We start from the raw sequence: 13,241 nt of genomic DNA, 5'->3' as shown, positions 1-13,241 counted from the left end.
TAATTCAAGGTGAAGGTTCTGGTTTGAGAGCTGGGATGAGGTGGTAAGACAAGGTCTGATGAAAAGACCTGCAATGCCAGGAGGGCTGGAGCCTGATGGGCAACACTCGTTAGGAAAATCAATTACTTTCATGGGGAGAAGACAATGGCCAATGAATATTCAAGACATTTAGGCTATGGGTCTGACACATTCTTCCTCCTCTCCCCTTCACCAATGTGTTTTGTCCAGGTAGATTCTCTGTAGGTAACAGAGTCTGGGGTCCAAGTTCCAAACGAGCAGTGTCTATTCATAGGCTCTTCCTAGACCTGTTGCAACCGACTGAATACAAACATGGCCCAATACACCACTGCCTCTTCATCTGCAGTCCTTGTCGTGTGACTTTGCATTCCTTCTCAGTAAAGAGGCTGATCCTGATTCCTCATCCTGCACACCTGGGCGGCCTTGTGATCTGCTTGGGCCAGTGGCAGTGATGGTTTACAAGTTCTCAGCCCCAGTCTCAAGAGATCGTTTCAGGCCGGCGCCGTGGCTCATTAGGCTAATCCTCCGCCTTGCGGCGCCGGCACACCGGGTTCTGGTCCCGGTCGGGGCACCGGATTCTGTCCCGGTTGCCCTTCTTCCAGGCCAGCTCTCTGCTGTGGCCAGGGAGTGCAGTGGAGGATGGCCCAGGTGCTTGGGCCCTGCACCCCATGGGAGACCAGGAGAAGCACCTGGCTCCTGCCATCGAATCAGCGCGGTGTGCCGGCTGCAGCGCGCCGGCCGCGGCGGCCATTGGAGGGTGAACCAACAGCAAAGGAAGACCTTTCTGTCTCTCTCTCTCTCACTGTCCACTCTGCCTGTCAAAAAAAAAAAAAAGTTTCTAGGAAAAAAAAAAAAAGAGAGATTGTTTCTCCCTCTCCCTGTTATTTTCTTGTGCCTCCACCATCACCCTGACATTGCTGGCTGGAGGATGAAACACAACTGGAGTAAAGCTGCACTAGCAGAAGGCAGTCAACTCACAGAGGCGAGTGAGCCCAGTCAAGGTCAACAGAGCTGCCCAGACAACCAATGGGAGCTAAATTCACTGGGCCAATCACAGTGACTTTGGGGGCACCTGAGGTGTAGGTGGAAGTCTGGAAGTACAGGGTTTGACAAGCAGAAGCAGATCAACAGAGGTCAAGATCAATATGGAAGGGAGGCAAAGCCTTGCCTTTCTGATTCTCCTGGCTTATTTCATGACTAAAGCTTGGAGTCAGCTCAGGATGCCCAGGATCAGGGTATTAGCACCCGACTGGTTCTAGGAGTGTATGGAAGAGGGTGCTGAGGCTGTAAGTGCACCTGAGTGTGCCAAAGTTCCAGGACTTGTCTGTATCAGAGGTTTGCAGCCTTTCCCACTCAGCTCCATGTAAAGGTGATCAACTCCTCCCCAGACCTCCTAAATGAGAACAGCAGGGAGCAGGGGAGTTTCACAGGTTTACTTAGGAAAACAGCAGGGAATCCAGTCCGAAAAAGTGAACTGGAATCTACATCCAGGACACCAGCACCCCAGGGAACTGAGGCACCAGCACTGGCTTCAGGAGGTTGCAAGCCTACAGATGGGGCTGATCCTGGGAGGGAGAGGTGAAGTGGCAGACACCATGGGATCACCCAAACTGTGAGGGCTGCCAGTGCTCCTGGCATACCTGTGTTTAAATTAATAAAAACAGTTACTCAGGGCTGGCATTGTGGCTCAGCAAGTTATTCCAGCAACCCATATGGGTGTCAGTTCAAGTCCCAGGTGTTCCACTTCTTTTTTTTTTTTTTTTTTTTTTTTTGATAGGCAGAGTGGATAGTGAGAGAGAGACAGAAAGGTCTTCCTTTGCTGTTGGTTCACCCTCCAATGGCTGCCACAGCCAGCGCGCTGCAGCCGGCGCACCGCACTGATCCAAAGGCAGGAGCCAGGTGCTTCTCCTGGTCTCCCATGGGGTGCAGACCCCAAGGACTTGGGCCATCCTCCACTGCACTCCCTGGCCACAGCAGAGAGCTGGCCTGGAAGAGGGGCAACCGGGACAGAATCCGGCGCCCCAACCGGGACTAGAACCCGGTGTGCCAGCGCCGCAAGGCAGAGGATTAGCCTACTGAGCCACGGCACCGGCCAACTGTTCCACTTCTGATCCACATCTCTACTTAATGTGCCTGGGAAAGCAGCAGCAGATGTCCCAAGTCCTTGGGTACCTGCACCCACTTGGGAGATCCAGATGGAGTTCCAGGCTCTTGGCTTTGGCCTGGCACAGACCCGGTTATTGTGGTCATTTGAGGAGCCAAGCAGTGGATGGAAGATCTCTCTTTCTTCTGTCTCTCCTTCTCTCTCTGTAACTCTGCCTTTAAGATAAATAAACAATTATTTTTAAAAGCCAGTTAGTCATTCAAATATTTCCTGAATATTTACATAATTTAAAATAAAAATCAAACTTGCTTTGAACACACAACAAATAATTTAAATATGAATTCTGATTTTAACCTCAAAATGTTTGAACAAGGGGTGATATCCAGAATTGAATAAGACTGAAGGCAGCAAAATCAGAGCTTATTTTGACTCTAGTTGAACACATATTTTTTACCTGCAAAACAGAGTCCTCTTGGAAAATGTCTCAAAACTTGTTATGCACACATGCATCCAGTTTTATAGCATAATTTTCTGAGCAATCCTAGACAATTCTCTAGCAGAGAGGTGTCTGATGTGCTAGAATCCTTCTACATCAGAGCAAATCATTTCTGAATCTCATCAACATGATACAATTGAAATATTTATTAGAGATTTTCTAAAATGTGAAAATTCCCTAGCAATGGAATGCTTTGTAGTTTTATGTACTCCTTAGCTACTGATCATGGCCATTTCAAAGAACACCAACAGAATTACTTTTTAATAAAATCACTCTTTAATTGTCTGTATTGACAACTTGTTAAAAGCATGTGTAAACTAAAATAAATTGGTTCATATAAATGCATAGCTGAGGAAAGTACATTGGTTTGGGACCTTTTGGAATCTATTTCACTTGACATTTACATGACACTTTCTGTTTGCCAGATACCATTGTAAGAGCTTTAGAAAATTTAATTTAGAAGTTTGTGTTTGGCCTAACAGTTAAGATATCCACAACCCACATCACAGCGCCTGGGTCCTACACAAAGTTCTAGCTCCAGACTCCAGCTTCCTGCTAATGCAACCTTGGGACGCAGTGTTAATGGCTCAAATAATGGGTTCCCAGCCACCCACATGAGAAACTGGGACTGAGTTCCTGGCTCCCAACTTTCCCCCTGGTCAAGCTCCAGTTGTTGAGGCATTTGGACAGTGAATCAGTGGGTAGGGGATTGCTCTCTCTCTCTCTATATATATATATATAGATCTATATATATAGAGAGAGAGGTATTATATAGATAGATAGATACCTCTACCTCTACCTCTACCTTTACCTCTGTCTCTGTCTCTGTTTTATTCTCTTTCAAATAAATCAATGATTTTAAAACACAAAAATACTAATTTATGTAGTCATCACTGTCACCCTATAATGAAGGCATGAGTACTGCTTCTGCCTTTCTTGAGGGAACTGATGATCAGAGAAGTAAAGGAACTTGCCAAAGGACCCCTGCAACTGCAGCCCAGGTTCAAATCTAGGTGGCAATCCTGCTCCAGGGTCAGAGGTACTAACCCATACTGTGCCCACTGTCCAGCTTTACCTTATTCCAGAAAGAATGTAAGGCTACAATCAAGAGTAAGGAGCTAAAAACCAGCTATCTAGAGCGATGGCAAATGAAAACCTGATTTCCTTTTTTCTCCATAAGGATTAACTTAAGGCGAGTGGTTTCATTCTGACTTCAGCAAGCTCCCTTTTAACTGAACGCTAAAAAGCCCCACCACAGAAAGAAGAGGAACACCATGGAGCAGCGCAGAAAGGCAGATGCACAGCATCGAGCAGCCACACCACACACAGATCCTGTAGCTGGGGGCTGGAGGAGACGCCAGGGTCTGAGAGCAAGGTGAGAGCAGCCTGAGGCAGCCCGTGCCACTGGTGATACTGCATGAGGGAGAACCCTGCAGACCACATTAACTTGGAGTCCACCCTGGAGCCCTAGTCAGGGGCAGAGTGCCCAGCTAATCCAGCAAAGGAAAAGCACATTTCTTCCCCCCCCCCCCCCCCATCCACCTACAAGGGTGCCCAGCAACCAGCAGGGAAAAGGTACCATCTTGACACCAGTAGAGGCTGCTGCAGCTCTCAGGCACATAACCAGAGGATTTTACCAGAGGGGAAAATCTGCATTTCTATCTGATTATGAGTTGCTGAGAGGGTTGACAGGGGGCTGGGCACCAAGTTAGGACTGTGAGGTGCCCATCCTCTCAGCCTGTCACAGGTTCTGGAGCTCAAACTGTCAAGGTGGAGTACCCATAGGCAGCTGGCTCTGGAAAAGACTCTGCTCTCTCCCTGGACAGGGTAAGCTTGCAGGGAAGAGAGGAGATCTTCTGCATTCTGTGACAGTGAGAGCCTTGGGTACCATGACCGTGAGGATCCTGGGACTGTGTGATAGGGTGTGGGGTGTAGCTGGTTCTCTGGGCAATCACTGTATCTGGCATCAGAGGCTCAGAGCTCCCTGATGGCCTGGGGTGGGTCACTGCAGAGGGTTCCTCTGGACCGCACAGACCTTTGTGCTGTTCATGTGCCAGTGTGCATGACGGTTGTACGCACTGTGTGCTAACCCTGGTCATTGATCACCTTGGAAGAGAGGAGACAAGGTTGTGATTACACCAACAGGCATGATTGCAGGAACAAGGATGGACTGGGTCCGAAAAAAGGTAAGTGTGCTGCTCGTCCGTTCCCCAGCCTCCCAATCCCAGAGAGAGTCAGATGCAGCAGGGAGTCAAGTCAAGCAAGCAAGAACTTGGTTTATTTCACATGTAGCAAGGCCTTTTAAAGCACAAGACCGCAGGATTACTGGGGCAGAGCATAAGGACCAACCAATTACTTGAAAGGTCATTTTATGGGGCGACTTTTTACAGGACCAGCCCCAGTCTGTACACTCATCATCAGTTGTCGTCACCTCCCCTGATGCTGTGCAGCCAATCAGCTTTGGTGGTAAACGACTTTGGGTACCACCCACCTTACTTCCTTTGGGTGCCATCTTTGAATTGCCTCCTGTGTCTAATTTCCCCCCAGGCGCCATCTTTGAATTGCCTCCTGTGCCTAATTTCCCCACACATGATCATATCCTCCCCGCTGCTGTCAATACAGGAGATCTACCATGCCCAACTTGGGTGTCAGCCTGGATTCTTACCCAACCCTTGAGCACTGACCAGAGCTCCCCGGCCCTACCCAAAACACACTGCTGGGTATTCATTGAAGGAGCACACACTCCACTAAGCCACAGAGGCATAGTTCAAAGATAAAACCAAAAGAACTACTTCCAATTCTTCTCAAGCTATTCAAAAAATTGATAGGGAGGGAATGCTCCCAAACACCTTCTCTAAGGTCAGCAACACCTTAATTCCAAAACCAGAAAAAGATACGAAAGAGAACTACAGACCTACATACCTGATAAACATAGATGCAAAAATCTTCACCAAAATACTAGCTAATCGAATCCAACAACATATCAGACAGCCCATTCACCATGACCAAGTGGGATTTATCCTTGGTATGCAGGGATGATTCAACATATGGAAATCAATAAATGAGATACATCACATTAAAAAGTTTAAGAATAAAAGTTATATAATTATCTCAACAGTTGCAGAGGAAGCATTACATAAATACAACATCCTTTCATGATAAAAAAAAAAAAAACCTTAAGCAAATTGGGTATTGAAGAAATATTCCTCAACACAATCAAAGCAAAGTATAAGAAAAAAAAAAAAAAAAAAAACATGGCCAGTATCCTATTGTATGGGGAAAAACTGAAAGCACTTCCACTAAGATCCAGATCTAAGCACTTCCATTAAGATCCAGATCCAAACAAGGATGTCCACTTTCACCATTGCTTATCAATAGTCCTCAAAGTTTTAGCCAGAGCAATTAGACAAGAAAAATCATAGGGACACGAATTGGAAAGGAGGAAGTCAAATTATCCCTGTTTTCAGATAACATGATTTGAGATATAGAGAAACCAAAAGACTCCACTATGAGACTATTGGAACTCATAAGACAGTTTGGTAAAGTTGCAAGTAATAAATTAAAATACAAAAAATCAATAGTCTCTCTATACACAGACAAGGCTGGTCTTGTAAGATCAGTCTCATTCACAATAGCCACAAAAAATTTAAATATTTTGGAAAAAATTTAATCAAAGAGGTAAAAGATCTCTACAATGTACATTATAGAAATAATGTACATTAAAGAAAGAAATAGGACACAAAAAATGGAAAAATCTTCAATGTTCATGAATTTGAAGAATTAATATCATCAAAATGTCCATACTCCCAAAAGCAATTTACAGATTCAATACAATGTTACATCGTCCTTGGTTCTATTTCCTTGAAAGAAATTATGAATAATTCACCAAAAACAGGAACCTCAACTCTGATCTTCACATATTGCAGCAGGCTTCCTCCCTGCTTTACCCCTTCCACTGTTCTGTAGCCAATCAGGCTGCTGTGCTAGAGAGGCCACTAACTATTGGCTAACTTGGATGATTCTGCCCTTAAAATACACCCTGCATGTGACCACTCCTCTGCTACTGCCCTTGTTCCCTGCTCCCATTCTGCCTTCCATCCTTGTCAAACGCAGCAGCCAGGACAGTCCTTTCAAGAACATGAGTCACAGCATGTGACACGTATGCTCTGCAAGGCCTCGTCTGATCTCACTCCTGCTCATTTCCTGAGGGGCACACACACTCACCGCTTCTACTTCTACTTCTGTTAATTTCCACCATAGCTAATTTCGTTCTCACATAGGATGGGGCATCGCTTCTTCTCTTCCTCCTCCTTTCTTTGAACTCTTGCCGATTTACCTCATCAGAAAAGGGTTCTTTCTTCCCCTTTCTTGGTATCTTTTGTGAGCCAAGAGGAAAGCTGTATTAAATCTAATAAACCTACAAATAATTCTAGAAAGTTAACAATGTAGGGGCTCAGAATGAAATTAAACCAAGATCGAAGGAGCTGGTACTTTTGAAGTTCACCAGAATTCCACCTGTAGAGTCTCTTAACAATCTTCACAGATGTTTCCATTCCCTTCTTCTCTCCTATTTAAATTCACTATTCTTTGAAACCCAGCCACCTTTGAGTTATATAATCTTTTTAAAATCACTTCTTAGGATTATCATTTTTATGTTTGCTTAGGTAATATAGAAAAATGGAATTATGGAATTTTCTTTCTTCTTTCTTCTATAATAAAGGTTTTGATCATATGCATGATTAAATAGGCAATTGTGATGCTAAAAAAATAAAATTATGAAATTGTAATAAGAAGTGTATAGTCCTAAGTAAATGAAAACAAAACAAACCCAACCCAACCGCAGGGGCGGGAATTTGGTGCAGTGCTTAAGTCACCACTTGGGATGCTTGCATCCCACTTCAGAGCGCCTGGTTCCAGTCACAGTTCCTCCACTGCTGATACAGCTTCCTGCTAATTTACTTTCCGGAGGCAGTAGATTACAGCTCTAGTACTTGACACCCTGACACCCACGTGGGAGACTCAGACTGAGTCTGGTCTGGCGTGAGTTCAGCTTGCCCTAGTCCTGGCTGCTGCAGGCATTTGGGGAGTAGTCAGTGGATGGAAGTACTTCTCTCTGCATGTATGTGTGTCCCTGTCTCCCTGCCTTTCAAATAAAAATAAATAAATAAATAAAAATTTTTAAAAAGAAGCCCTGCTCCCTACTTGTAGAGTCTCCATCCTTCTCTCCACTTCTGGCCTCATCTGCATCAGCTCACCACCCAAACTCTTACTCTTGCCTCTGATCTGATTCCCGGTATCTACTCAGAATTTAGGAAGTTTCTAAAACACAAAACTATTGTCTCATCTGTACTCAAATATCTTCAGTGTCACTGTTGTACTTTGTGGCCAAAAGCCCGGTAAACTTCAGCCTTATACCTGAGGCACCTGTATCACGCTCCTGTCCCTTACATTGTCCTACTCCAAACCTGGCACACAGTAGATGGCCTTATTCTTCTACATGTTCCCTCTACTTTGGTTGTATTGGGCTGTTTGCCACTGTTATCTCCTGTGCTACTTCTCCTCCAGAATTTTCCTAATCCTTCCCCATCCCGAAAGGATGATTTGCAGCACCAATCTTCACCTAGATGATTCTAAGACACCAAACCCAGCTCTAGCAAGCACCATTTCTTCCAGGAAACCTCCAGTTCCACCTTGAGGCTGATCTGAATAGCTCTTTCCCACAATCCTATAGCAGCCACAAGCATCTTCTGATTTAAGAGTGGGGCCGGTGCTGTGGTGTAGTGGGTTGGGCTGCCACCTGCAGTGCCGGCGTCCCACATGGGCACCGGTTCGAGACCCAGCTGCTCCACTTCCGATCTGGCTCTCAGATGTGCTCTGGGAAAGCAGTGGAAGATGGCCCAAGTCCTTGGGCCCCTGCACCCACGTGGGAGACCCAGAAGAAGCTCCTGGCTCCTGGCTTCAGATCGGCACAGATCTGGCCAATTGGGGAGTGAACCAGCGGATAGAGGACCTCTCTCTCTCTTTCTCTGACTCTCCTTCTCTCTGTGTAACTCTTAAATCTGGTGCTTGATGCAAATTAATCCTCCCTCTGCATTGCCAGCATCCCATATGTGTCAGTTCTAGTTCCAGCTGCTCCTCTTCTGATAGGGCTCTCTGCTATGGCCTGGGAAGGCAGAAGATGGCCCAAGTGCTTGGGCCCCTGCACCCACGTGGGAGACATGGAAGAAGCTCCTGGCTTCTGGCTTTGGATCAGCTCATCTCCAGCCACTGTGGCCATTTTGGGAGTGAGCCAGCGGATGGAAGACCTTTGTCTCTGTCTCTGTCTCTCCCTCTCTCTGTAACTCTACCTCTCAAATAAATACCTAAACTCTTAAAATTTAAAAAAAAAAAGTGTTCCCCTACACACTGTCCACTTAGATCACAGCTACCCACTGTGTTCTGCAGAGGGCAGCATTAGCATCAATGAAAGCCCATTGGATCTGCAGCTTCTCAGGTCTAATCTGAGGCCTCCCAAATCAGAATTTGGGAGCATGACTCTACATGATTCCTCTGCATGCTAACCATGAAGCAGCACTGCACTGGACCTCACATCCCCGACAATGCACACCACACCACATCTTACTGATCTGACACCCTACACCGCTTACTGCCTGGGATGAACCAAGGATCAATAAAAGATCAATCAGTGAATCAACACTAGGTTAATCTTTTGAATGATTCATTAAACCTTCTGTCTCTTTTGAGAAGCTAAATTATGCAGGAAGCTCTATAAAATATTCTTTAGGCCATTCATGCCTCCACATTGTCTTAGAAATTGGAATTCTCCTTTAAGAGTGAAGACCTATGCCAGCTTTTAGTTTTGAATTGGTTAAGGCTCAATGTTCTGGTTTAATATTATCAGGGTTACTAAAATAATTTAAAGTTTAGAGGTGGTTAAGACAAGCACAAAAATGAAAATTCTCGAAGATGCATAGAATAGCTCTCAAAAGCACATTTTTACATATTCTACAGCATAGCACAAGTTGGTACCCTTTACTTCAAGCTCTGGAAGATTTGAGCTCACTTACAGTCATTGCCTTCATTTTGATGAGTGAACAGTTTAGAAAAAAATGCAAACTGTATGGCTACAGTAAAGACTGTTACACATCAAAATATTATCACAGACTTTTCAGGTCTAGCAAAGCAGTCTTCTTGTTATATACTACTCATAGATTTATTGCAGTATTTCATGTTAAAATTAACAATTTTAATGGTATACGGCCCTAATTTCATTCCCCTGATGTAAAAGAGAAAGCCTATTCAATATTTAACTGGCTGCCAGGGCCGGTGTTGTGGTAAGCAGGTTAAAGCAGCTGCTTACGAAACAGCTGTCCTGTATCAGAGTGAGTGCCCGTGCAAGTCCCAGCTGCTCCACTCCTGATCCAGATGATGACCCCAATGCTTGGACCCCTGCCACACACATGAGAAACTCAGATGGAGTTTCTGGCTCCTGACTTCAGCCTCACCCAGCCCCGGCTGTTGCAGAAATTAGGGAGAGTGAACCAGCAGATGGAAGATCCCTTTCTGATGCTCTTTCAAATAAATCTTGTTTTAAAAGAACTGTCTCCCAAAGTCACAGAAAGTATGCTTTCATTCCGAAGTAATTTTCTGTGCAACGGTCACATGAAATGAAAGGACATCGTCTTTACAGTAACTTTTAACACACCCCTACTCCAGTCACTACCAACAATAACTTAAAGAGAAATCAATAATTAAAGAGTAACATATTAGTCACATAGCCTAATAGGTACCTAATCATGTCCTACACACAGATTTAAAGTACAGATCTGGAAGAGCAAAAAGTGGGCTGTTAGATTTTACTATCAAGCCTGGGGTTAGGAATTGTGTAGAGGTCTAAGTATCAGTATCTGCTAGCAAACAGTTGCACAGTGAACATTTATGTAAATAGGCAAATAGAACAAAATGTGAATAGTTATAGGGGCTGGCGTTTTGACAAAGTGGCTTAAGTTGCCACTCAGGATGCGTGCATCCCATATTGGAGTGCTGGTTTGAGTCAACTATTCTGCTTCTGATTCAGCTTCCAGCTAATGTATCCCGAGGCAGAAGATGATGGCTCAAGTGCTTGGGCCCAAAACCCATGTGGGAGATCCAGATGGAGTTATGGGCTCCTAGCATCAATCTGGCCCTGCATTGGTTGTTAAGAGCACTTGGGGCATGAACCAGCAGATGAAAGATATCTTTCTCTGCCTTTCAAGTACGTAAGTACATATAAATTACATAAAAAGGAATTACACCCTCCTCACCACCTTCTATCCCTCCAAAAAAGGTGTATAAGAGACGAACAGAGATGTTCAAGTTGGGGAACTGTACCCATTTTCCAGAGACCAGTTCATAATTGCTTGTGTTTTGCATTGCTTGGTGTACGACATAGTCAATCATGGCTTTCATCTCTTCACAAATGCAAGGGGATTTCCAAAAGGTCATGGGCAAACAGAATGAAAAGATATATGTTGGTATAAAAATGTTTTGAAATCTATGCATATTTTTCATACTATGTATTTTCCATAAACTTTTTGAACATGCCTCATATTTCTTCTCAGCAACATGGTAATTTCTTGGTTGATGTTTCACAGGAGCTTATATTGATTATGGAAGTGAGAAAATTCTACCTTTGAAAATTTTCCACCCCATTCATTTTGTTAGAACACACACGGTTGGTCCTTTGGATCTGTCTGTTGCAAACCCCTGGATTCAATCAATCATAGGTGGAAAATGGAGGGAAAAAATTGCATTTGTACTGAACGTATACAACTTTTCTTGTCATTATTCTCCCAACACAGTATAGCTCTATCTTCAAAGCATTTATATTGTATTAGGTACTTAAAAATTTAACAAATCATCCAAAGATTTGTATGTACATAGAACATGCAAACTGTAAGTCATTTTTGAAGTTTTTTTTAAATGAACAAATTTCATGTACTTCACATGCAAAGATTTAAGAGCATAATTTTACTTCCCACCTTACCTTTCCATTTCCTTCCTTATTAGTCTTTCTCTTAATTTTTACAATGATCTACTTGGTTTATTTTTTAAAGAAATATGATCTTAGTAATTTATTATTTTCTTAAAAGATTTAAAGTCAGTTACATAGAGAGAAGGAGAGGCAGTGAGAGAAAATCTTCCATCTGTTGGTTCACTCCCCAGATGACAGCAACGACCAGAGTAGCACAGATCCGAAGCCAGGAGCCAGGAGTTTCTTCTGGGTCTCCCATGTGAGTTCAAGGGCCAAAGGACTTAGGCCATCTTCCACTGCTTTCCTAGGCCATAGCAGAGAGCTGGATTGGAAGTGGGGCAGCCGGGACATGAACCAGTGCCCATATGGGATGCCGGCACTGCAGGCAGCAGCTTTACCCGCTATGCCACCGTGACAGCCCCTCAGTTTATTTTAAACTCATGAGATTAATCCTACACTAAGTAAAGAGTTCAACAAATAATAAGAAAAATACACTGTTCCTCAACAGTACAGACAAGGGCTGTAAACAATGATTGAATCTCAAAATGCTAATAACTTCATTCAAATACATTATATTTTTTGGTACTCTATTAGTTACCACAGACCAGGGGAAACATGGTAGTTGTCTTTGGGACTGGCTTATTTCACTAAGTATAATGGTTTCCAGTTGCATCCATTTTGTTGCAAAAAAGGACTTCATCCTTTTTTATGGCTATTTTATATAACAGCCTCGAGCACCTACGGATTTGGGTAATAGGGGATTCCCTGAGCCAACCCACAGAAGATACCAATGGAAGACTTTGCTCTGAAAACGAGAGGCTAAACGAAGTATGGAGAGAGTAGTTGTCCAATAAATGCAAATGGCTCTGAAAACAATGTTGAAATGCACTATTCAGAAATCCAGAAAGCGTGGCTATCTTCTGCTGAAGCACCTCAAAGGCACTCAAAACTGCTCCAGCGAACACTTAAAGATAACCACAGGTTTTCATGGACGTTTGTTTCTTTTAGCCTTTAAGTTTGACATCATGTAGTTCGTCAGGAACGCTCTCCTCCCAGGATTAAGCCCATGGCTCTCCCAGCTGTAAACTGGAAAGCATGATTTCCATGACATATTGGTCCTGAGTTTCAACAATGGGGGAGGATCTTTCCCAATTGCCTTGGGATAACGCAAACAAACCCGTGGATTAAGCTTAAGTAGCAACAGAGAAGAGATAATGGCTAAGAGTTTCCTGGATTAAAGATCTTTGCAATGCAGGTTATAATTGTGACTAGGCTCATGAAAATGGGGAGTTGCAGTTCCTTTATTCCTTGGAACAACTCCAAATACCTTTGGAGCAGGTATACTATAGAAACCAAACCCTTAGAAAATGAAGTGGTTAAGTAAATATACATGGTTTCATAATGAATCATAGTATGAAAAGCATCAGAAAGCTGCAAAGTACAAGTGTGTATAATTACATATGAGTGTGTGCCTGAGTGGATGTGAACTTGATATTGGGAAATATAATGAAAAACTACTTCAGTACAAAAAATGTATTTAAATTTTTTGCATACAACATTTTTTATTATTTTATTCTCAAATTTAAGCTACTGTAACAGAGCAAGCAGGA

At 43.6% G+C, this 13,241-nt stretch overlaps 1 protein-coding gene across 1 annotated transcript in view; it reads right to left on the bottom strand.

Moving 5' to 3' along the window:
* BTBD3 (BTB domain containing 3) overlaps positions 1-13,241 on the bottom strand; it is a 510,994-nt gene that overhangs the window by 461,512 nt on the left and 36,241 nt on the right. The gene's annotated exons all lie outside the window — the stretch shown is intronic.

Source organism: Oryctolagus cuniculus, chromosome 11 (genome assembly GCF_964237555.1).
Source record: "Oryctolagus cuniculus chromosome 11, mOryCun1.1, whole genome shotgun sequence".
Lineage (NCBI taxonomy): Eukaryota > Metazoa > Chordata > Mammalia > Lagomorpha > Leporidae > Oryctolagus > Oryctolagus cuniculus.
Note: the sequence above shows the minus strand (reverse complement) of the source record. Positions and strands in the feature narration are given on the sequence as shown.